The sequence below is a fragment of the Schistocerca americana genome, chromosome 1, assembly GCF_021461395.2.
Source record: "Schistocerca americana isolate TAMUIC-IGC-003095 chromosome 1, iqSchAmer2.1, whole genome shotgun sequence".
NCBI classification, from domain to species: Eukaryota; Metazoa; Arthropoda; class Insecta; order Orthoptera; family Acrididae; genus Schistocerca; species Schistocerca americana.
The window spans coordinates 876,622,496-876,647,975 of record NC_060119.1 but is presented as its reverse complement, the minus strand read 5'-3'; positions in this window follow the sequence as shown (position 1 = coordinate 876,647,975).

Genomic DNA, 25,480 nt, shown 5'->3' with positions numbered 1-25,480 from the left:
TGATATCATGCTTTAAGATAATTCTGTGCAGCCAGAAGATGTAATCTTATCCCAGAAATGGTAATCACAAGGATCAGCGGTCTCAGCTTACGAATTGTATGCCGTTGTTCAAGTGTCTTAGAATTCTAGCTTTACCATCCATTTGTGCTTACCAATATGCACTCTTAACAAGGAACCTACCAAGTTCACTTAATGAACACTAAACAGAAAACTATTTGTATTTACATAACAATTCGTTAACCATTGTACAGTAAGGTTTCCTTTTGCACAGAAGTTGCGGGCTCATTCGCTACATAGAACGTGCTTATTATGAGTCACATTGCAAAACGAAAGTGCATGGCCTCCGCCACCCGTCCACCTTCTCCAGTACGCTGATGACACTGCCTTCCTAGCTCTCTATCCTACCCATCAATGGTCCCAACGCACCCTCCAAACCCACCTTGACCAGTTCACCACTTGGTGTAACCAGTGGTTCCTTCGTCTCAACCCCTCCAAAACCCAGGCAATCATCATAGGCTGCACCACCCGCTCCTTCAGCCTCCATGATTCCTACCTCACCCTTTATGGTCGTCCCATCCAGCTCACCTCTACACTGTGATACCTTGGCCTCACCCTCGACCGTCACCTCACCTGGACCCCTCACCTCCTGACCATCCAGCAGAAAGCCCATTCCCGCCTCTGCCTCCTGAAACTCCTGTCTGGCCGGACATGGGGATTGCATCCTTGCACCATCCTCCACATCCCTCACCCATCCTAGCCTCTGTTATGCCAGCGTTGCCTGGATCTCCGCACCCACCCACTTTTACAAGGCCCTCCAAATCCTCGAACTCCATGCACTCCGCCTTGCCTTCCATATCCGCCTTCCTTCCCCCACACGGCTCCTGTATGAACTCATCGCCTTCCCCCACCTCTTCCTTTTCCTCCAACATCTCCACATCCTTTACACTATCCACAGGCTTGATCCCCCCCCCCCCCATCCTCTGGTTTCCTTCTTCATCTCCATCCCCGGCCCATTGCCGTACCTCTATTGCTGTATCCCTCCCTCTCTCCACCTCCACATCCTCCATCTCCTTCATCAGGGCAATTTCCAGCGCTTCCCCCTCCCAGATGATGAACTTCCTTCCAACTATAACCAGGCCTTGCCCCCCCCCCCCCCCCAGCGCCCCTTTTACCTCACCCCTCCTCCCAGAGAGGATTTTCCTCCTTCCCCCCCCAAGTCCCAGCACCCCCTCCTTGGCTGTTTTCCTCTCCCATCCCTCTCCTTCCCAGCCATCCTTCGGCGCACCCCCCCCCCACCTCATCCCCCTTTATCCCCCTCCTCCTCACCTCCTTCCCCTTCTTCCCATTTTCCTTATCCCCCATCCCATGCAGATCCTCCCAGGTTTTTATTCGGTATCAGTGTGCTACGTTAGTGTTGTGTTTCGGTGCCATTCTACAGTGTCATCTAGTGATGTGGGTTTTAATTGTGTGCTGGTCCTGTTTATTGTCCATGACAGTACCTTGCTACGCCGCCCGTCATGTGGTTGTTTTACTTGTTCTACGGACTTTTATGCTCCAGCCGTACTTTGCCTGGTGCCATTTAATGTAGTGTGTGGGTTTTTTTGTGTAACATACTTTTTTGGATTTTTATCTCCGATTTACAGTCACCGCTTTGTATGTCTTATTTGCTTCTGTTCCGCCTTTTTTGTTTCTATACTCCGCAAACTGACATATGTAGCGGGGTGCAGGAGTTATTTTGAAAAGTTGTAGACGCCTCTGAATATTAACAGAGGTCCATAAGCAGTGCATGTCCGTCTACATCTCATGTCCATAACTAACTGATTCGATAGAACAACACAGGAGTAGATGTGTTTGTTAGTACTGTAGATTAATCCAACACCATAAAGGAAGCATGTGAGAGTTACAGTATGTTCAAATTACAACATGGAAATGGTTACAATTGCGCGTTGTTAGCTTGCATGTATACCATATATAAAGTTTATATAAAGAAGTTTGGATATTAATGTTTCATTCTCTGCAAACTGTAAACCATACCTGAAACAAATACTTTTCTTCAGAGTCATATTACACGCATCGATATAGTTAAGGGGTACGTGTACTCTTGAATGGTTAGATATCCTGAAATGTCATTCGGTGTACCATGATTTCTTACTTTACTTTTATTTGCTCATTGTTTTAATTGGTCTGACCAGGTTACGACCTTCAGGTCTTCTGTTACATCGGATCGGACAATAGGCTAGTGAATATTACAAAACTATTGTTCAGCAATCGTATTGTGCCTCACAAATGTATACAGTATATCTGGGATACTGCTGTGAAGGTATTTATAATTGCCAACATGTATAATAATAGTGAGTAATAATGATAAAATGTTAATAATAGCAGTAGGCATTACGGTTTATAATAAAATTAATTAGTTTAACGCTTTCAAATACACATTCAACATCAGGAAACGCAGAAAGATAATGCCAGAGGAGAAATTGAAATGATTGACAATAATACGTTAAGAAAGGAGTGGGAAAGGAGACAAGAGACAGGGGGGCAGGGTTCACTGTAGTGAGCTGCCCAAAAGTGTGTGGAATAGATAACTATGTTGATAGAAGATGGGGCACGAACTGTGTTTGTTATTACAAAGCAGGGTAATTTCTCTGATATTTTTAGGAAGATCTTTTCAAAGTAGGATCCATGATGTAGAAAATTATTTTATGATGATGGTTGCGCTATGTAGTGGTACAGAGAAGATTTTGCTTTACTTGGAACGTGTAGTTTTGCCACGCTATTCAGACAGGTGCGTCAGAGTGGAAGACAAGCAAGAGGAAGTGCAATAATTGAGCAGACAGTAGAGAAAACTAAGGTTGTCATAGCCCCTTCCATTATCTGTACATAGCAGTGATAACAGTTTGTAGGCAGGCAAGATGCGAGTGCCACAAATATCTCGCGTAAAAGCGTTTCTCGCCAGTTCCAGCTAAATGAAGGAAGATAAAGAGTTTCACGGCCCGTAACCTTCAGCATACAGGCAGGTCACTCACACACCTGCTCAGAAGGGCGCTGTGGATGCAGAAGCCAGAGCGCCCAGCAGGCTCGGAGTGCAAACGCTGGCCAAACCTGGATTAACATGGTTATCAGGTCTTGGGGCAGGCTTGCCTCGAGCCAGATACATGACAAACATGTTAAACAGGAGGAAGACACAGTGGGGGCTCCTTTCACAAAGAGAGGATCTGGCAAATTTAACCCCCCAACTGCGTGGTCTGTAGCTGTGTCTAAACAAACAACACGTGGCTCTCTCTGGGGAGTGGGCCGATCGAGACGACTGCTGAATCGTAGCAACGTATGAGCTATCTGGTATATCAATTTCATACAATCACTTTAAAGCTGCAGAACTCTTCCGGTAAGCCAGGAGAGAAGTGATGGATGCTACTTCAGGGTAGGCTTATCGCTAAGAAGCCTGGTGACGATCATTCAGTGAGTTGCGCACACATATTTTAGCAGTTACGATTCTTAAATGAAACGTGCGGCGTCGCTACAGCAGTGTATACAAGTCTGTGGCGCAGTGTGTCTGTTGTCAGAGCTCCGGTGTATGCAACCCAGCAGTGCCTCACGACGCTCCCACGCCAAGCGGTTCGTAACAGTGGTCCACTAGCACTACAATGCTCAACCACAAGAAGAATATTTGTGATCACATAAATGTCAGAAAATATTACATTCGACTTTGGTCTAGAGAGTCACTTCCCCTCGTAGTACCAAAGGGAGCAATAACTGATGGTAACTGTGTCCTTACAGTAGGGCATACCGAGATGCCCTCCTGTATGTTCAGGGCTCACCAGATATCTGAATTTGTATGTTTAAATGTATATTGATCGCCTATGACAGATATTCCAATCGAAGTCTGCAGTGTTCACCATGAGAACGACGAATAGTATCAACACATATTACTTTGACTTGGTAAAGTTCTCTTTAAAACGACAATATTAAGTGAGAGTTTACGATATCATATTCAATTGTAAGTACTATATCAGACTCGATAAAAAAAAGTGTAAATATGGACAGCATTCAAATACAACCAGAAATTTTATCTAAGGGATTCATGTGGCGTCGACTTTTCCATACAAAATCCACAGATTAGCCTTTCTTCATGCATAACAGGCGGAAACACAAAAGCTCATAAGGTAGCGGCCGGCTTTGCTAAACTCCTGCTATGCTTGACAGATAAAGCATTCCGAACTTGCGGGGTTGTCTACAGCTTAGATACTGGGTAGAGGGTATATCAGGTGTCGTGACCTTATTTACAGCTGATATATCACTGTGTAGATGATACATTCTTCCACCATTGATTGACTTCTTAGGTACCACGATAATTGGCGAAGACCATGAGCTTCAGAAGGTTGAATTATGCCTGCAGCCAACTGCTGTTGAATGGTATCCTCAGCAACGGATTGTAGATGAAATGGTAGCCTGTATGGTTTCTGAGCACTAGGTTAGCGTCTCCTGTGGTTAATTTCGTGCTGTATGAAGTCAGTTGCTGGCAAATACCGCAGCTCCTAGAATAATCACGCTTATTCTTCCAGAACTGGATACAAAAGATTCCGTTCTTACGCAGACAACTTCACTAGCTTCCATACTACTGATTTCTTAGTAAGGGTGCAAGAGTGCAAACTTTTCTTACCAGTAACTGCTTCTTTTTGTTAATGTTTAAACTGTGGTTCACACTGAATGTCTGCTTACCTTACTTCATTATCATCAGCGGATCTAGTTCCGCATGGGATATCCATATCTCTTTGGCTAAAGTTATCAACACATATTAGTACACAAAACTTCTTCCCCACTAACTCGAGTTATGTGTACTCCTTTTGACATGAATTAACAACTTGTTGAGTACGTCGTTGTTCTCAGCTGGTCGACCAGAAAGTCTGATCTCGGCAGTATCCAGGTTTTCACATAAATCCAAAGAACTTTCTCTGTACCTACGCTGATTGCAACTCTGGTTAGTTTTTAAGGGTATATGGATTGAGTTTTTCGATGAAAAAATCGATTTTTGGGTAAATGCATTTTCGAAAAATTTAGACTCTCCCGTTTAATACCATGTATAAAATATTTGGATGACGTGAAGAGAACTATTTTAAATAATTTTTTAAAATAATTTCGACACACGATGTTCCGCACCTTGTATATGAGACGCGAAATATACCTGATATAGACAGCCTTGCCAGAGATATGTGGTTTCTGTTGGCTACACTGCTAGACAGTTGACAATAGATTCTGCACCATTTGTATTGTTTCCTTTGTGAGTACATCCATGTCATTGTTGTGAAAGTCGTATGTGGAGAAGTCATTGAGTTTTTTTTTCCTTCAACATGCCAAGACCTAGTCTGAAGGTATTTAGAAAGCGTGTACATTGGCGCATGACAGTAAAGTGTACTAAAAATTCGTCTGATTCATCTTCATCAGTATCTGATGTCCCAGTAGCGACTAACCCCAACACTGGTAGTGATACATTGAGTGATACTGCTGTCACTACACTGGAAAGTGCTTCAAGAAGAAAACTAGCTGGAATTGAAGAAGAATACAAGAAACTAAATGCTGGAACTATAAAATATGAGGTAATTAACGTCTCTTTATTATCAGACGTTTTGGAGAACAATGTGTGCTGCAATGTGGAAAATGTGGTGTTTCATTGAAAACAAACTTACATGTAGGACTTGTTTGTGAATTAGAGTTGATGTGCAGTTATTGCAAACACAGTATTACTTTCTTCAATTCCTCACATGTTACTGCAGATACAGGTAAACTATATGATATAAACATTAGACTGGTTTATGGATTGCGGTGTATAGGAAAGGGCAGGGCTGCAGGTGCCATGTTGTGTGGTGCGATGAACCTCCCTCCTCCACCTTCAAAATTTAACAAACACATAATTGCAATAGGCTCTGCTGTAGAAGATGTGGCACAGGAAAACATGAAAGATGCTGTTGAGGAAGCAGTTGTTGAAAATAATAATAGCAGAGACCTGTCCATAGCTTTTGATGGAAGCTGGCAGAAGAGAGGCCACACATCTCTGAATGGTGTAGTAACAGCTACAAGTGTGGACACTGGTAAGGTCATTGATGTGGCAATACTTTCCAAGCATTGCAGATGCAAGGAGAAAATGAAAAATAAACGTGAAGAGGAGTGCATGACAAATTACTATGGGTCAAGTGGTGGTATGGTGGTATGGAAGGTGTAAGAAGTATTTATCAACGCTCAGTAACATGGTACAACGTTAGATACATAAATTATCTTGGAGATGGTGACTCAAAGGCTTTCAAAGAAATCGAGGAACTGAGACCCTATGGTAACAATGTGAAAATTTCCAAACTGGAGTGTGTTGGCCATGTTCAGAAAAGGATGGGATCAAGACTTCGACGGCTCAAGACTAGCATGAAAGGCAAGAAATTGAGCGATGGAAAAACTTTAGATGGGAAAAATAGACTGACAGATGCTACAATAGATCATATTCAGAAGTGCTATGGTCTAGCAATAAGACAGAATACAGCAGATGCAGAATGAATGAGAAGAGCAGTCTGGGCTCTGTTTTTTTCATACAGCTTCAAACAATGAGAATCCCCAACATGGGCTATGTCCAAAAGGAGACGATAGTTGGTGCAAGTACAACAGAGGCAAGGTAACTAAGAAACAATACAATCACCCTCATCACCTGCCATAATGGATGAAATAAAACCAATATTCCGAGACCTCGCTGATATTAGTCTACTAAAGAAATGTCTTCATGGCCGGACTCAAAATCCAAATGAGTGTGTGAACCATGTGATATGGAATAGACTAACTAAAACTGTGTTTGTGGGTATAAACACACTTCACTTTGGCGTTTATGATGCTGTTTCATCATTCAATCAGGGCAATATAACAAAGTGCAAAGTTCTGCAGAAGTTGGGGCTCTGTGTAGGACTACTGCCGCAGCTATGCTTTGTTTGGACAAGGAACGGCTCAGGTCTTCAGATAATGCCATAAAAGTATATTCAAAGATGGCTAGACAGCATAGCAGAGCCATCAAGAGGAAGCTGTTGGACGATTCTGATCATACAAGCTATGGAGCAGGCTTGTACTGAAGTAAAAACTTTGAAGCTTATTTCCCGTAACTTTAGTTTTTTTGTGTATAAGGTACATTTTCTCAGGGCCTATTTATAGTAGAAAGATGAAATTTTCTGTAGTTGTTCCTTAAGACCTTCTAATATATCTGAATTAAAAGATATGTGGAATTATTTTGTATTAATGGATGTAAATTTTAAAATACTTGTTAAAATGTATAACTTTTTTAACATTTACAAAAAATAAAATATCTGAAAAACTATACATTATTTTTTCAAAATTAATAATTCAGCATAAAAGCAGAACATATCTCTGCGTTCTGTGAAAAAATCAAGAGTATCGTCCAAATAACAAATGAGAAAATGTTCCTAATTTTTAGCTCAATTTAGCATTGTAAGCATAGGGCGTTACGTATACCCTTAACACTCATATACACGCTTCTGTCAGAGCCTGTGGATGAGACCTCACACCACAGGTTCCTGGCGCCTGAGGTGCATGATTACTTCCAAAACAGTGAGTTGCCTCACTGAATTGCACAGTTTATGTCTTATAATGTGTCATTACCAGGAAAAAGTGTAGGAAGTCTTTTCCTAATACGCTATTAAAATCCCATCTGCATTTCCATATCAAATCCATACGTTTTCTCTCAACTGGAGGTTACAAAACAAGTCCTCAGACATAATTATTTTCTCTCCTAATACACTTATATTATAGCACGGCGGCTTAAGCGCACGCTTATGCCTGCGTAACATAATTAATATACTAATCTGATTTCCTTTATCTACTAACATTCTGACAGTCTTTCCCCCGAGCTTCCGTACCTTCTAAAACTACATTTGCCACCTCCTTAACTACTCCTTTCCGCAGTGTTTCATGTAGGGGTGGAAGTGAATCAACCCACTTCTTCATGCAGCAGAGCCAATGTAACAGCTTCGTCTAATGAGATAGGGGAGGCCGCCTTAACTTTCATACCAATCTGCAGGTTTATCATGCGAATGAATACATCGGTACAAGTAGCTCTCACTTCAGCTTCTTCAATTAGTATTTCATTGTATTTTTCCCTAGCACTTATGTGCAACAAAATATGATTTGGATTCGACCTGAAAAAACCTCAAGATCTTCACCGTTCCTGTGCCGCAAATAACTAACTCCCCTCTTGGCAGTGTAGTGCTCTGCTAAACCTTTGCAGGATATCAAATTTTGTATTGTGTAATGCATCCACCGATTCTACATAGGTTCACATGCCTGTTCTGCTAAACCTTTGCCAGGATATCAAATGTTACATTCTGTAATGTGTAATGCATCCACTGATTCTACATTGGTTCACATGCCACGTGAAAGTTTCAATTTCGTTATCAGCAATTGGAATGCATCTGGCCAAGAACATACAGTGACCTGTAAAAAGTAGTGTAATGGCTGAAACACCGACATCCGGGAGTGCAGTCCAGCAACCGAAACCAAGCCGCAGCTACTGGCCGAGATCTTGCCAGCTCAGCAGTGACAGCAGACACAGCTTCTGCAACTGTAACTTCCGCACGAGGAATGATACGTGGATTCCCCTCACTTGAGTGACCGATCTACCTATTACACCACACCGCAGCCTCGATACAGGATGTCTTCTGTAGCCGAACGGTTCTAGGCGCTTCAGTCTGGAACCGCGCGACCCTACGGTCGCAGATTCGAATCCTGCCTCGGGCATGGATGTGTGTGATGTCCTTAGATTAGTTACGTTTAAGTAGTTCTAAGTTCTAGGGGACTAATGACCTCAGATGTTAAGTCGCATAGTGCTCAGAGTCATTTGAGCCAGGATGTCTTCGGCAAATGTCAGCACGTGGAAACAGGATTTAAGCTAGCAGGACCACCCCATCAGGAAGTTGTTATACACTACTGGCCATTAAAATTGCTACACCACGAAGATGGCGTGCTACAGACGCTAAATTTAATCGATAGGAAGAAGATGCTGTGATATGCAAATGATTAGCTTTTCAGAGGATTCACACAAGGTTGGCGCCGGTGGCGACACCTACAACGTGCTGACATGAGGAAAGTTTCCAACCGATTTCTCATACACAAACACCAGTTGACCGGCGTTGCCTGGTGAAACGTTGTTGTGATGCCTCGTGTAAGGAGGAGAAATGCGTACCATCACGTTTCCGACTTTGATAAAGGTCGGATTGCAGCCTATCGCGATTGCTGCTCGCGTTGGTCGAGATACTATGACTGTTAGCAGAATATGGAATCGGTGGGTTCAGGAGGGTAATACGGAACGCTGTGCTGGATCCCAACGACCTCGTATCACTAGCAGTCGAGATGACAGGCATCTTATCGTGCAGCCACGTCTCGATCCCTGAGTCAGCAGATGGGGACGTTTGCACGAACAGTTGGACGACGTTTGCAGCAGCATGGACTATCATCTCGGAGACCATGGCTGCGGTTACCCTTGACGCTGCATCACAGACAAGAGCGCCTGCGATGGTGTACTCAACGACGAAATTGGGTGCACGATTGGCAAAACGTAATTTTTTCGGATGAATCCAGGTTCTGTTTACAGCATCATGATGGTCGCATCCGTGTTTGGCGACCTCGCGGTGAACGCACATTGGAAGCGGGTATTCGTCATCGCCATACTGGCGTATCACCCAGCGTGATGGTATGGGGTGCCATTGATTGCACGTCTCGGTCACCTCTTGTTCGCATTGACGGCATTTTAAACAGTGGACGTTACATTTCAGATGTGTTACGACCCGTGGCTCTACCCTTCATTCGATCCCTGCGAAACCCTACATTTCAGCAGGATAATGCACGACCGCATGATGCAGGTCCTGTACAGGCCTTTCTGGACACAGAAAAAGTTCGACTGCTGCCCTGGCCAGAACATTCTCCAGATCTCTCACCAACTGAAAACGTCTGGTCAATGGTGGCCGAGCAACTGGCTCGTCACAATACGCCAGTCACTACTCTTGATGAACTGTGGTATCGTGTTGAAGCTGCATGGGCAGCTGTACCTGTACACGCCATCCAAGCTCTGTTTGACTCAATGGCCTGGCGTATCAATGCCGTTATTACGGCCAGAGGTGGTTGTTCTGGGTACTGATTTCTCAGGATCTATGCACCCAAACTGCGTGAAAATGTAATCGCATGTCAGTTCTAGTGTAATATATTTGTCCAATGAAGACACGTTTGTCATCTGAATTTCTTCTTGGTGTAGCAATTTTAATGGCCAGTAGTGTAGCTGAACCATCCGATGACGCAGATCCTGCGTTGGTCGTCATCTCATTTATAACACTGCTCCTGCGAGGTCACGATCATTGCCCGATCGTCCAACTCGGGCACAGGGATGCCGTCCCGCTGCTCCACCACCACACCGTCGGCGGCCACCCGCCAGCATGCTGTGGTAGCCACATCACCGCTACCACACACAGGAACTCCTGCCCAAGCATACCCATTCCGATGTGCTGGGGTCTGAGGATCACCTCCCGTTGCCTGCAGTCTGTCTATTTTAGATGTGATGAACCACGTCTGTTCGTGTTCATCAATAAAGTTTGCATAGAACCATGAAATTAGGGAAATGGAAAGATGACAGTTGTTAAGTGTAGCTCGTTTAAAGTTAGTGGGGGATGCCAGGATATCCGTGATGTGCAATGAGAAACTGCGGGATGCTAAGTCCTCCGCCTACTTTCAGGAACTTACAGGAACGGGAATCCCTGGCTGAATTATCGTGAACAATTTGATGTTGTAGTGCGTAACAGGAGAGAATCAATAGAAAGTTCTGTGGACCGCATCATGCATATGAAAGTCTCTACGTGTGAATTAATGAACGATGATCATGCCAATAAAGCCAATTTGCAGGAGGCAGAACAACGGGCGCTTGTGGGTTTTTGCGGGGCATGCTGTCCGAAATGTCACGGAATGTGGGCGTGGAGTTCCAGAGAACCCCGGACGAGGAAGTGGCAACTGTGATAGCTTTCACTGAAATTGATTCCGTAATTAGACCAAGGGAGAAGAGGGTAGTGTTTAATGCGGAGATTGTGCGTTATAGGTGTGGTGCACCGAGCCATATTCGACGTTTCTGTGGGAAACCACAAAGTCAGAGGTGCAAGCAAGTCGGGCGCTCTCCAAAAATGTCCACAGGCGCATAGATAGTGGCAGGAGCGTAACACTCGTACCCCTGTGTTATAATGCGTAGGGGCGGTGTGAGCACTGCGCAACGCTCACATTAAGTTCGACTGTGGGGCATCTGGTGCAAAATCAGTGGCAGACATTTGTCTGTTCGGCTATATGCTCGTAAAGGGAAGCTCGTGTACGCTGTTGTTGGATACAGAATCACAGGTATCCGTGGCTAGCCAGAGTATATTGAGTGCAGTGAGTCTGAATCCATCACACTGTGTGCGGTAGCGTTCTCGCTTCCCACGCCCGGGTTCCCGGGTTCGATTCCCGGCGGGGTCAGGGATTTTCTCTGCCTCGTGATGGCTGGGTGTTGTGTGCTGTCCTTAGGTTAGTTAGGTTTAAGTAGTTCTAAGTTCTAGGGGACTGATGACCATAGATGTTAAGTCCCATAGTGCTCAGAGCCAGAGCCATCACACTGTAGGTTAAGTGGTGTGGGTGGTAAGAGTGTGAATTGTCTCGGTTCCACGTTGTTGGTTTACCGAGTGGGAGGGAGAAACTTCCGAATATGTGTAGAAGTTCTGCCTTCCATAGGTATTCGATACGATGTCATTCTGGATCTGCACTTCTTGAATAAACATTATGCTAAAGTGGATCTGTAGCAGCGCACGGTAAAGCTGGATGGAACATTTTTCCTCTCGGTTTTAAGGCTGAAAAGCCGAACTGCCGCTAGAAACACCCGAGACGTCGAGTAACCTGGGTCAACTGCATACACGCTCTCTTAGACTCGACTCGCGAGGTACGATACCGAAAGCTACAGGAAGACTGCTGCTGATGTGTCGATTAATATTGTGTGTGTGGTAGAGCCCTTGTCAGAGAACGAGGTACTGGACTAGGTGCAGTGTTTTATACGACCAAGCTTGTCATAGGTGCAACAGTTAGACAGTAACCCAGTAATTCCTGTCACTATAGATAATTTTGGTTCAGAGGAGGCGAGGCTATCGAAAGGAACCCTGATAGCTAACTTAGAGGTTTTAGAGGAAGAATTAGAAAGCGATTTCAATGCAAAAATAACAAACTGTGATAGTCTGTCGATTTAACTGCACTGAGGGGACCATCGCATCTGAAAGGGCGTGAGAGAGCAGATATGGTGAAGCTATTAGAAAAATATGAGGATTGTTTAACCTGCCTGGACCACTACCGTGGTAATGGGCAAAGAAAGCAGAAGTAGAGAAGACAGAAGCAAGCCATTGACGCAGAGGATACCGGAGATTGTGCCGAGACATCCGTGCACCTTAAGACCACGAGGAGGTCTCACGAGTTGAATGCTTGTAATTACTTATCTACATCTACATCCATACTCCGCAAGCCACCTGACGGTGTGTGGCGGAGGGTACCTTGAGTACCTCTATCGGTTCTCCCTTCTATTCCATTCTCGTATTGTTCGTGGAAAGAAGGATTGTCGGTATGCCTCTGTGTGGGCTCTAATCTCTCTGATTTTATCCTCATGGTCTCTTCGCGAGATATACGTAGGAGGGAGCAATATACTGCTTGACTCTTCGGTGAAGGTATGTTCTCGAAACTTTGACAAAAGCCCGTACCGAGCTACTGAGCGTCTCTCCTGCAGAGTCTTCCACTGGAGTTTATCTATCATCTCCGTAACGCTTTCGCGATTACTAAATGATCCTGTAACGAAGCGCGCTGCTCTCCGTTGGATCTTCTCTATATCTTCTATCAACCCTATCTGGTACGGATCCCACACTGCTGAGCAGTATTCAAGCAGTGGGCGAACGAGCGTACTGTAACCTACTTCCTTTGTTTTCGGGTTGCATTTCCTTAGGATTCTTCCAATGAATCTCAGTCTGGCATCTGCTTTACCGACGATCAACATTATATGATCATTCCATTTTAAATCACTCCTAATGCGTACTCCCAGATAATTTATGTTATTAACTGCTTCCAGTTGCTAACCTGCTATTTTGTAGCTAAATGATAAAGGATCTATCTTTCTATGTATTCGCAGCACATTACACTTGTCTACATTGAGATTCAATTGCCATTCCCTGCACCATGCGTCAATTCGCTGCAGATCCTCCTGCATTTCAGTACAATTTTCCATTGTTACAACCTCTCGATACACCACAGCATCATCCGCAAAAAGTCTCAGTGAACTTCCGATGTCATCCACAAGGTCATTTATGTATATTGTGAATAGCAATGGTCCTATGGCACTCCCCTGCGGCACACCTGAAATCACTCTTACTTCGGAAGACTTCTCTCCATTGAGAATGACATGCTGCGTCCTGTTATCTAGGAACTCCTCAATCCAATCACACAATTGGTCTGATAGTCCATATGCTCTTACTTTGTTCATTAAACGACTGTGGGGAACTGTATCGAACGCCTTGCGGAAGTCAAGAAACACGGCATCTACCTGTGAACCCGTATCTATGGCCCTCTGAGTCTCGTGGACGAATAGCGCGAGCTGGGTTTCACATGACCGTCTTTTTCGAAACCCATGCTGATTCCTACAGAGTAGATTTCTAGTCTCCAGAAAAGTCATTATACTCGAACACAATACGTGTTCCAAAATTCTACAACTGATCGACGTTAGAGATATAGGTCTATAGTTCTGCACATCTGCTCGACGTCCCTTCTTGAAAACGGGGATGACCTGTGCCCTTTTCCAATCCTTTGGAACGCTACGCTCTTCTAGAGACCTACGGTACACCGCTGCAAGAAGGGGGCAAGTTCCTTCGCGTACTCTGTGTAAAATTGAACTGGTATCCCATCAGGTCCAGAGGCCTTTCCTCTTTTGAGCGATTTTAATTGTTTCTCTATCCCTCTGTCGTCTATTTCGATATCTACCATTTTGTCATCTGTGCGACAATCTAGAGAAGGAACTACAGTGCAATCTTCCTCTGTGAAACAACTTTGGAAAAAGACATTTAGTATTTCGGCCTTTAGTCTGTCATCCTCTGTTTCAGTACCATTTTGGTCACAGAGTGTCTGGACATTTTGTTTTGATCCACCTACCGCTTTGACATAAGACCAAAATTTCTTAGGATTTTCTGCCAAGTCAGTACATAGAACTTTACTTTCGAATTCATTGAACGCCTCTCGCATAGCCCTACTCACACTACATTTCGCTTCGCGTAATTTTTGTTTGTCTGCAAGGCTTTGGCTATGTTTATGTTTGCTGTGAAGTTCCCTTTGCTTCCGCAGTTATGAATTATGGAATTATTTATGTTGTGTTATTTCTGCGAGAAAAGTTAAGGGGGAACATTTGCATAAAGGTAATAGGTTAGAGAACTGTTAATTGAACATCAGCGTGTCTGATTTAAATCAATTGTTTTGTTTTACATGCAGTTGGTATAGAAGTAGATAAGTGAGAATGGGTGACTATTTGTGACACTCTTTGGCGTGTGACTTTAAGGATGGAGATTCCTTATAATGGTTGCTTACCATGTTAATTCAGTCATTTAAGATGATGAGGGCTTGAGGAAGTACTGCTCTCCAATGAGGAGTCACTGTAGTGCCGAGTCAGGCAAGTCGCTGTTTACCCCGCAAAGCGAACACATACCGCACCTGGGTCATGCGAATATACTCCGTTTCGCTTCGAGAAGCCTGCAACTAACTCCTTCAGGGAAGTCACTACAAGTGAAATCGAATTTTTCCAGAATACAGGGTGACACTGGCTGTACTAGGCACCAAACCCTATAGGAGACATTACCACTTGCTATGACCAAAGACATTTGGGCAGCGCCCAGGGCATAGAGCTACGAGATCAGGAGATGCTAACAAATGGAACGCAACCTGACATTTCAGGTCTCATTTTCAGATTATCTGCCACCATTACCGGAACCACAACTCTAAACTCGTTAATTTACCTACCTGCTCTGCGTTTAGAAACCCTGCCCAAGGCAAAGCTAACTTTCCTAAACGCCACATTAGACCCAACTCTTATGGCTGCCATGGAACAGACGATAGCAGCACAAAATAGTCGTGTGATGATGAAACATCTACTCGATCACATAAGAAAATGCTGGAACGAACGGCGCAACTGACTCATAACCATTGGAGCTAGCACATCAGCCCTTTGTGTAATTTAAATCATAGTAAGTATTGTGTACTGCAGTCTCAGGTAATGAGTTGCCTAAATCCGGTCCTTACCTTACTTCAACCACCCATGAACCATGGACCTTGCCATTGGTGCGGAGGCCTGCGTGCCTCAGCAATACATATAGCCGTAACGTAGGTGCAACCACAACAGAGGGGTCTTTGTTGAGAGGACAGACAGCTATGTGATTCCTGAAGAAGGGCAGCAGCATTTTCAACAGTTGCAGGAGCAACAGTCTGGATGACTAACTGATCTGTCCTTATAACATCAACCAAAACGACCTTGCTGTGCAGGTACTGCAAACGACTGAAAGCAAGGGGAAGCTACAGCAGTATTTTTTTTTTTTTTTTCGAGGGGATGCAGCTCTACTGTATAGTTAAATGATGATGGCATCCTCTTGGGTAAAAAAAAAAACGTTCCAATGTGTCTGAATTCCTAAGGGACCAAACAGCTGAGGTCATCGGTCCCTACGCACTATTTAAACTAACTTATGCTAAGAACAACACACACACACACACCCATGCCCAAGGGAGGACTCGAACCTCCGGCGGAAGGGGCCGCGCAATCAGTGATCTTGGGTAAAATATTCCGGAGATAAAATAGTTCCCCATCCGAACTTTCGGGCAGGACTTCTCAGGAGGATGTCATTATCAGGATAAAAAAAAGAAAAAAAAACTGGCTTTCTTGTGATCAGAGGGTGGAATATCTGATTCCTTTATGGGGCAGGTAGGTTAGCAAATTTAAAAGGGAAAATGGATAGGTTACAGTTAGATATAGTGGGAATTAGTGAAGTTCAGTGGCAGGAGGAACAGGACTTCTCGTCAGGTGAAGACAGAGTTATAAACTCAAAATAAAATAGGGGTACTACTGGTGTAAGTATAATAAGGAATAAGAGAATTGGAATGCGTGTAAGCTACTATGAACAGCATAGTGAACGCATTATTGTAGCCTATGCCAACCAGCTCCGTAGTTGATGAAGAGATTGAAGAAATGTATGATCAGATAAAAGAAATTAATCAGATACTTAACGGAGACGAAAATTTAATAGTGATGGGGGACAGGAATTCGATAGTACGAAAAGAGAAGAGAAGAAAAAATAGTAGGTGAATATGGACTGGGGGAAAGGAATGGAAGAGGAAGTCACCTGGCAGAATTCTGTACAGAGCACACTAGGTTTAAGAACCGTGGAAGAAGGCTGTATCCGTGGAAGGGATCTGGAGATACCGAAAGTTACAGACTGATTCTATAATGGTAAGACAGAGATTTCGGAATCAGATTTTAGATTGTAAGACATTTCCAAGTGCAGACGTGGGCTCGGATCACAATTTATTGGTTATGGACTGTAGTTTAAAACTGAATAAAATTGCAAAAAAGGTAGGAAATTAAGGAGATGGGACCTTGATAAACAGAAAGAACCATAGATTATTGAGAGTTTCAGAGGGAGCATTAGGGAACGACTGACAAGAGCAGGAGAAAGAAATACAGTAGAAGAAGAATGGGTAGCTTTGAGAGATGAAACAGTGAAGGCAGCAAAGGATCAAATAGAGAAAAAGACAAGTCCTAGTAGAAATCCTTGGCTATCGCAAGAGGTATTGAATTAATTGATGATAGGAGAAAATGAAGTAGGCAAAATGGAATACAAACGTCTAAAAATGAGATTGACACGAAGTGCAAAATGGCTAAGCAGGAATGGCTAGAGGGCAAATTTAATGATTTAGAAGCAACTGTCACTAGGGAAGAGATAGACACAGCCTACAGGAAGATTAAGGAGGCTCTTGGAGGAAAGAGAACCACTTTATGAATATCAAGAATGAAACTGGAAAACCTGTTCTCAGCAAAGAAGAGATAACTGAAAGGTGGCAGGAGTACATAGAGAGTCTATATAAGGGAGATGTGCTTGAGGGCAGTATTATAGAAATGGAAGAGGACAAAGGTGAAGATGGGATGGTAGATATAACACTGTGGGAAAAATTTGACAGAGCACTGAAAGACCTAAGTCGGTACAAGGTTCTGGAAACAGACGACATTCTGTTAGAACCACTTATAACCTTGGGAGAGCCAACCATAACAAAACTCTTCCATTTGCTGAGCAAGACGTATGAAACAGGCAAAATACTCTCAGACTTCAAAAAGAATATAATAATTCCAAAAGAAAGGTGCTGACAGGTGCGAAAATTACCGAACTATCAGTTTAATAAATCATGGTTTACAGAAGAATGGAAAAAACTGGTAGAAGCTGACCTCAGGGAAGATCAGTTTGGATTCCAGAGAAATGTAGGAACGTGCGAGACAATACTGATCCTACGAGTTACCATACACAAAAAAAAACCTTGTACACCTACCTAACATCGTGTGGGACCCCCACGAGCACGCCGCAACACGACGTGGCATGGACTCGAGTGATGTCTGAAGTAGTGCTAGAGGGAATTGACACCATGAATCCTACAGGGCTGTCCATAAATCCGTAAGAGTACTAGAGGGTGGAGATCTCTTCTGAACAGCACGTTGCAAGGCATCCCAGATGTGCTCAATAAGTTCATCTCTGGGAAGTTTGGGAGCCATCCGAAGTGTTTAAACTCAGAAGAGTGTTCATGGAGCCAATTCCTGCTGGAATTGCCCAAGTCCTTCGAAATGCACAATCGACATGAATGGATGCAGATGATCAAACGGGATGCTTACGTACGTGTCACCTGTCAGAGTCGTATCTAGACTATCAGTGGTCCCATATCACACCAACTGCGCACGCCCCACACCATTACGGAGCCTCCACCAGCTTGAACAGTCCCCTGCAGACATACAGGGTCCATGGATTCTTGAGGTTGTCTCCATACCCGCACACGTCCATCCTCTCGATAGATGTCCGACCAGGCAACATGTTTTCAGTCATTAACAGTCCAATGTCGGTGTTGATGGGCCCAGGCGAGAAGTAGAGCTTTGTGTCGTGCAATCATCAAGGGTACACGAGTGGGCCTTCGGTTCCGAAAGCCCATATCGATGATGTTACGTTGAATGGTTCGCATGCTGACACTTGTTGATGGCCCAGCATTGAAATCTGCAGCAATTTGCAGAAAGGCTCTGTCACGTTGAACGATTCTCTTAAGTCCTCGATGATCCCGTTCTTGCAGCATCTTTTTTCGGCCGCAGCGATGTCGGAGGTTTGATGCTTTACCGGATTCCGGATATTCACGATACATTCGTGAAATGTTCGTAGGGGAATATCGCCACTTCATCACTACGTCAGAGATGCTCTCTCCCACCGCTCGTGCACCGACTATAACACCACGTTCAAACTCACTTGAATCTTGATAACCTGCCATTGTAGGAGCAGCAACCGATCTAACAATTGCTCCAGACACTTGTCTTAAATAGGCGTTGCCGACCGCAGCGCCGTATTCTGCCTGTAAAACATCTGTTGCCTATAGCAGTTTCTTTCGCGCTTCAGTGTCGAAGATAGGTTAAGGAAAGGCAAACCTACGTTTATAGCATTTGTAGACTAAGAGAAAGCTTTTGACAATGTTGACTGGAATACTCTCTTTGATATTCTGAGCATAGCAGGGGTAAAATACAGGGCGCGAAAGGCTTGTACAGAAACTAGGCGGCAGCTATAAGAATTGAGGGGCATGAAAGGCGAGCAGTGGTTGAGAAAGGAGTGAGACAGTGTTGCAGCCAATCCCTATCCCATATGTTATTCAATCTGTACATTGAGCAAGCAGTAAAGGAAATGAAAGAAAAATTTGGAGTAGGAATTAAAGTGCAACGAGAAGAAATAAAAACTGTGAGGTTTGCCAACGGCATTGTAATTCTCTCAGAGACAGCAAAGAACATGGAAGAGCAATTTAACAGAATGGACTGGATCTTGAAAGGAGGATATAAGGTGAACATCAACAACAGCAAAACAAGGATGATGAAATGTTGACAAATTAAATCAGGGAAATTGGGTTAGGAAACGAGACAAAGTAGTTGATGAGTTTTACTATTTCAGCAGCAAAATAACTGATGACAGCCGATTTAGAGAGGATATAAAATGTAGACTGGTAACGGCAAGAAAAGCGTTTCTGAAGAAGGGAAATTTGTGAATGTCGAATATCGATTTAACTGTTATGAAGTCTTTTCTGAAAATATTTGTATGGGTGTAGCCATATGTGAAAGTGAAACATGCACGATTATACAGTTTAGACAAGAAGAAAGTATAAGCTTTTGAAATGTGATACTACAGAAGAATACTGATGGTTAGATGCATAGATCACATATCTAACGAGGAGGCATTGAGTAGAATTGGGGAGAAAAGAATTTTGTGGCTCAACCTGACTAGAAGAAGGAATCGGTTGATAGGACACATTCTGAGACATTAAGGGATCACCGGTTTTGTACTGGAGGGAAGTGTGGGGGGGTAAAAATGGCAGAGGAGGACCAAGATATTTATACAGTAAGTAGATCCAGAGGGCTGTATGTTGCATTAGTTACTCAGAGATGAAGAGGCTTGCACAGGATAGCGTAGCTTGGAGAGCTGCATCAAACCAGCGTTTGGATTGAAGACCACAACAACAGCTACAACAACTGGTTCAAATGGCTCTGAGCACTATGGGACTTAACATCTGAGGTCATTAGTCCCCCAGAACTTAGAATTACTTAAACCTAACTAACCTAAGGACATCACACACATCTATGCCCGAGGCAGGATTCGAACCTGCGACCGTAGCAGTCGCACGGTTCCGGTACAACTACTGTCCTTCATCCTGCGGGTCCACAACAGTCATGCCGGGAACATTGAGGAAGCGACTCAACAATAAATTGTGAAAGAAAAAAGAAGGAAGAGAAACAAAAAGAGATGCAGAAATTCAGTGCCTGAGTATCATAGGAGTGAGGTAATGTATCTAGTGTAAAATAAAACGAAAAGAAGGACACACTAAAGTCTTATTCTGGAAATGAAAAAATATTGATAGACGTGAAACTGTTTGTTACAGTGAGACTAACAAAACTGGTATCCAAAGTACTGGACTCATCGAAGGAGGGAGGAAATATAACAGCTGAAACCCAACAGCCGGGAGCTTAGCCCAGAACCGAATCCAGGCCGCAGCTACTCCCCAATGCCCTGCCAGCTCAGAAGCATCAGCAGACACGGCTTCCACAACGGGCACTTTTTTTAGCACTACTCTTGAAATAGAGTGGCGTTAGCTACCCCAGCACTCCCAGCAGCAGCTGCCGCCTGGCGTTCTGGCAACCAACGAGAGTGTGTGTGAAGCATGGTTACATATTCTAAGATCACAAATTCCAGAGACTGGAAGATTTTAACAAAAGAGAAAAGGTCTCAACACGTAAATGAACATTGCACAGGACAGAGTAACTTGGAGAGCTGCTTCAAACCAGCATTTGGATTGAAGACTCAAGACCACAACAACAGCTACAACAACTGTCCTTCAGAGCACCTAAGCGTGACCGACTGCAATAGCAGCAACTCGCAGAAAGATGGTAGCAAAGAGGAAGCATGAATGGCAGTGAGACTTACATTAGCTTCTTGTCGGTTGAAGCCGCATGAAGATGGTGGTGTCGGCAAGGTCGGCAGCACGTTGGGGCCGTCGGTGACGACGCGGGCGGCGACATCGGCATCGGCATCGGCATCGGCATGAGCCCATGGCGGCGTGGGTGTGCAGTGGCGTACAGGCAGCTCACGCCAGAATGGCGTCGGCGTGTTCTCACACAGTGTAGCATGTTCTAGGCGCATCTGAACGCCAAACGAATGCGGACTACTACGGAGCCCAGGCCAGTGTTGCTAAGCTACAGGCTAACAGCGTGGAGCCATCTCTCCTCCATGGAATTAGCAAGCGGCAACTATCCTCGAGGGAATATGCCAATAACCCAGGCCGTACAGTGAGTTAGAATTCTGCAGCTGACATCAGTTGTACATGGATGATCCGAGATTAGGACTGTAGTGAGCTTGGGAGTGTCTGGAAATTTGTTGAAAAGTTAAAATATGAACTGTTTAGGCCACTGGCTGGAGATAATTGCTCCAGCTCCTACTGTTAATGTATACAGAAAAATATACACTCCTGGAAATTGAAATAAGAACACCGTGAATTCATTGTCCCAGGAAGGGGAAACTTTATTGACACATTCCTGGGGTCAGATACATCACATGATCACACTGACAGAACCACAGGCACATAGACACAGGCAACAGAGCATGCACAATGTCGGCACTAGTACAGTGTATATCCACCTTTCGCAGCAATGCAGGCTGCTATTCTCCCATGGAGACGATCGTAGAGATGCTGGATGTAGTCCTGTGGAACGGCTTGCCATGCCATTTCCACCTCGCGCCTCAGTTGGACCAGCGTTCGTGCTGGACGTGCAGGCCGCGTGAGACGACGCTTCATCCAGTCCCAAACATGCTCAATGGGGGACAGATCCGGAGATCTTGCTGGCCAGGGTAGTTGACTTACACCTTCTAGAGCACGTTGGGTCGCACGGGATACATCCGGACGTGCATTGTCCTGTTGGAACAGCAAGTTCCCTTGCTGGTCTAGGAATGGTAGAACGATGGGTTCGATGACGGTTTGGATGTACCGTGCACTATTCAGTGTCCCCTCGACGATCACCAGTGGTGTACGGCCAGTGTAGGAGATCGCTCACCACACCATGATGCCAGGTGTTGGCCCTGTGTGCCTCTGTCGTATGCAGTCCTGATTGTGGCGCTCACCTGCACGGCGCCAAACACACATACGACCATCATTGGCACCAAGGCAGAAGCGACTCTCATCGCTGAAGACGACACGTCTCCATTCGTCCCTCCATTCACGCCTGTCGCGACACCACTGGAGGCGGGCTGCACGATGTTGGGGCGTGAGCGGAAGACGGCCTAACGGTGTGCGGGACCGTAGCCCAGCTTCATGGAGACGGTTGCGAATGGTCCTCGCCGATACCCCAGGAGCAACAGTGTCTCTAATTTGCTGGGAAGTGGCGGTGCGTTCCCCTACGGCACTGCGTAGGATCCTACGGTCTTGGCGTGCTTCGGTGCGTCGCTGCGGTCCGATCCCAGGTCGACGGGCACGTGCACCTTCCGCCGACCACTGGCGACAACATCGATGTACTGTGGAGACCTCACGCCCCACGTGTTGAGCAATTCGGCGGTACGTCCACCCGGCCTCCCGCATGCCCACTATACACCCTCGCTCAAAGTCCGTCAACTGCACATACGGTTCACGTCCACGCTATCGCGGCATGCTACCAGTGTTAAAGACTGCGATGGAGCTCCGTATGCCACGGCAAACTGGCTGACACTGACGGCGGCGGTGCACAAATGCTGCGCAGCTAGCGCCATTTGACGGCTAACACCGCGGTTCCTGGTGTGTCCGCTGTGCCGTGCGTGTGATCATTGCTTGTACAGCCCTCTCGCAGTGTCCGGAGCAAGTATGGTGGGTCTGACACACCGGTGTCAATGTGTTCTTTTTTCCATTTCCAGGAGTGTAGAATGCGGAGTGTCAGAAGACTGTCCAGCCAGATTGTTGAGGGGCACACTGCCGGAAGAGAGGAGCTGGAGAACATTTCTGGTTGGGGTGAGAGCTGGTGAACAACAGAGAAATACAGTGGTACTGGTGCACTCTCGACAGCGTGCTCAGTGTTCCCCATGTGACATTTCCCAGCCCTCTGACCGGCTGGTAGAGGATTATTTGGGTGCATCCCTCTTTCAGCGGTGCTTTGCAATAGCTTCCCCCTCTCAGTTGTCCCCATAGCGGGAACGCTGTTCGCGTGGAGTGAGTGTGGGTAGGTGTGGTGTCTAGAAATATCCGGTACTGCAGCAGCCTAGGCCCAGCCGTAGCTCAACTGTAAAACACAACTGGTCAGAAATCCAAAGAAAGAAATAAAATCAATAATTTTTAAATTCCGCTATACCTTTCAATAAAACTTTCCACTCAGTCTGCCGTCTCACCACACACAACTGAAAAAAAATTTTACACACCTAAAACACTTCAATATGCACAACATTAGTGACGTGATGGAGATCTAATCTGCATTTCACTTATTTCCAAGTGTTCTGCAGCATTTCAGGCGTAACATTTGCGAAAGCTGCACAAATGCAACTGCTCAGATCTGGTAAATCAGGAACTGTTATCTAGTGCACCTGATTCTTCATAAACCCCCACAAAAAAATTGAGTGATGTAATGTCTGGGCTTCTAGATTATCAAGCAATCGATGGACTACATCTCCCAGTCCAGCGGTATGGGAATTCATGGTCCAAGAAATCTCTCACAATGTTCGCAAAATGGCATGGCACATAGTTCATACTCCCGGCGAAAACAACCTTGTACTACGAGGTGCATTCAAGTTCTAAGGCCTCCGATTTTCTTTCTAATTAACTACTCACCCGAAATCGATGAAACTGGTGTTACTTCTCGATGTAATCGCCCTGCAGACGTACACATTTTTCACAACGCTGACGCCATGATTCCATGGCAGCGGCGAAGGCTTCTTTAGGAGTCTGTTTTGACCACTGGAAAATCGCTGAGGCAATAGCAGCACGGCTGGTGAATGTGCGGCCACGGAGAGTGTCTTTCATTGTTGGAAAAAGCCAAAAGTCACTAGGAGCCAGGTCAGGTGAGTAGGGAGCATGAGGAATCACTTCAAAGTTGTTATCACGAAGAAACTGTTGCGTAACGTTAGCTCGATGTGCAGGTGCGTTGTCTTGGTGAAACAGCACACGCGCAGCCCTTCCCGGACGTTTTTGTTGCAGTGCAGGAAGGAATTTGTTCTTCAAAACATTTTCGTAGGATGCACCTGTTACCGTAGTGCCCTTTGGAACGCAATGGGTAAGGATTACGCCCTCGCTGTCCCAGAACATGGACACCATCATTTTTTCAGCACTGGCGGTTACCCGAAATTTTTTTGGTGGCGGTGAATCTGTGTGCGTCCATTGAGCTGACTGGCGCTTTGTTTCTGGATTGAAAAATGGCATCCACGTCTCATCCATTGTCACAACTGACGAAAAGAAAGTCCCATTCATGCTGTCGTTGCGCGTCAACATTGCTTGGCAACATGCCACACAGGCAGCCATGTGGTCGTCCGTCAGAATTCGTGGCACCCACCTGGATGACACTTTTCGCATTTTCAGGTCGTCATGCAGGATTGTGTGCACAGAACCCACAGAAATGCCAACTCTGGAGGCGATCTGTTCAACAGTCATTCGGCGATCCCCCAAAACAATTCTCTTCACTTTCTCGATCATGTCGTCAGACCGGCTTGTGCGAGCCCGAGGTTGTTTCAGTTTGATGTCACACGATGTTCTGCCTTCATTAAACTGTCGCACCCACGAACGCACTTTTGACACATCCATAACTCCATCACCACATGTCTCCCTCAACTGTCGATGAATTTCAATTGGTTTCACACCACGTAAATTCAGAAAACGAATGATTGCACGCTGTTCAAGTAAGGAAAACGTCGCCATTTTAAGTATTTAAAACAGTTCTCATTCTCGCCGCTGGCGGTAAAATTCCATCTGCCGTATGGTGCTGCGATCTCTGGGACGTATTGACAATGACCACGACCTCATTTTACAATAATGCGCATGTTTCTCTCTCTTTCCAATCCGGAGAAAAAAAATATCCGAGGCCTTAGAACTTGAATGCACTTCGTACTGTAACAAACTTCAACTCTGTGAGAGAAAGTACGCAGAACACCTTCTGCTGTGAAGTCCACATGACACATAGCTATTGAGGTGTTCACATGATTAAAGCAGTTATGCGCATGTGCACATGGTACTAGTTGCCGCAAGCATACATAGAATACGTTGTTAGTTACCATACTTGAAGAAGCAAACCGCCAATAAATATCTCAATTACATTACATTTGATATGATCAAAAGTTAACCCAAACACGCTCTACATTTTTTGTATGTATTTAAATTACTTACAGTTTTACGAGTCAAGCAACTGAAGTTGCCAAGTGCAGTAATGAACACAACGCAGGAACAAAATATAACTACAAGTACGCTCAGAAAAAAACAAAATTAAAAATGACAGAAGCTTATACATCAGTAGTTTGATTTGGTTTTACAAACTATTGTACTATTTAAGAACGAAGAAGGGGATTGATTTTAACACAAAATTAAAATCTTTTTTGATAGAAGCAGCTCGTTTTCGTTCACTTAATTCTAAGACTGTTTCTGATATGAACCT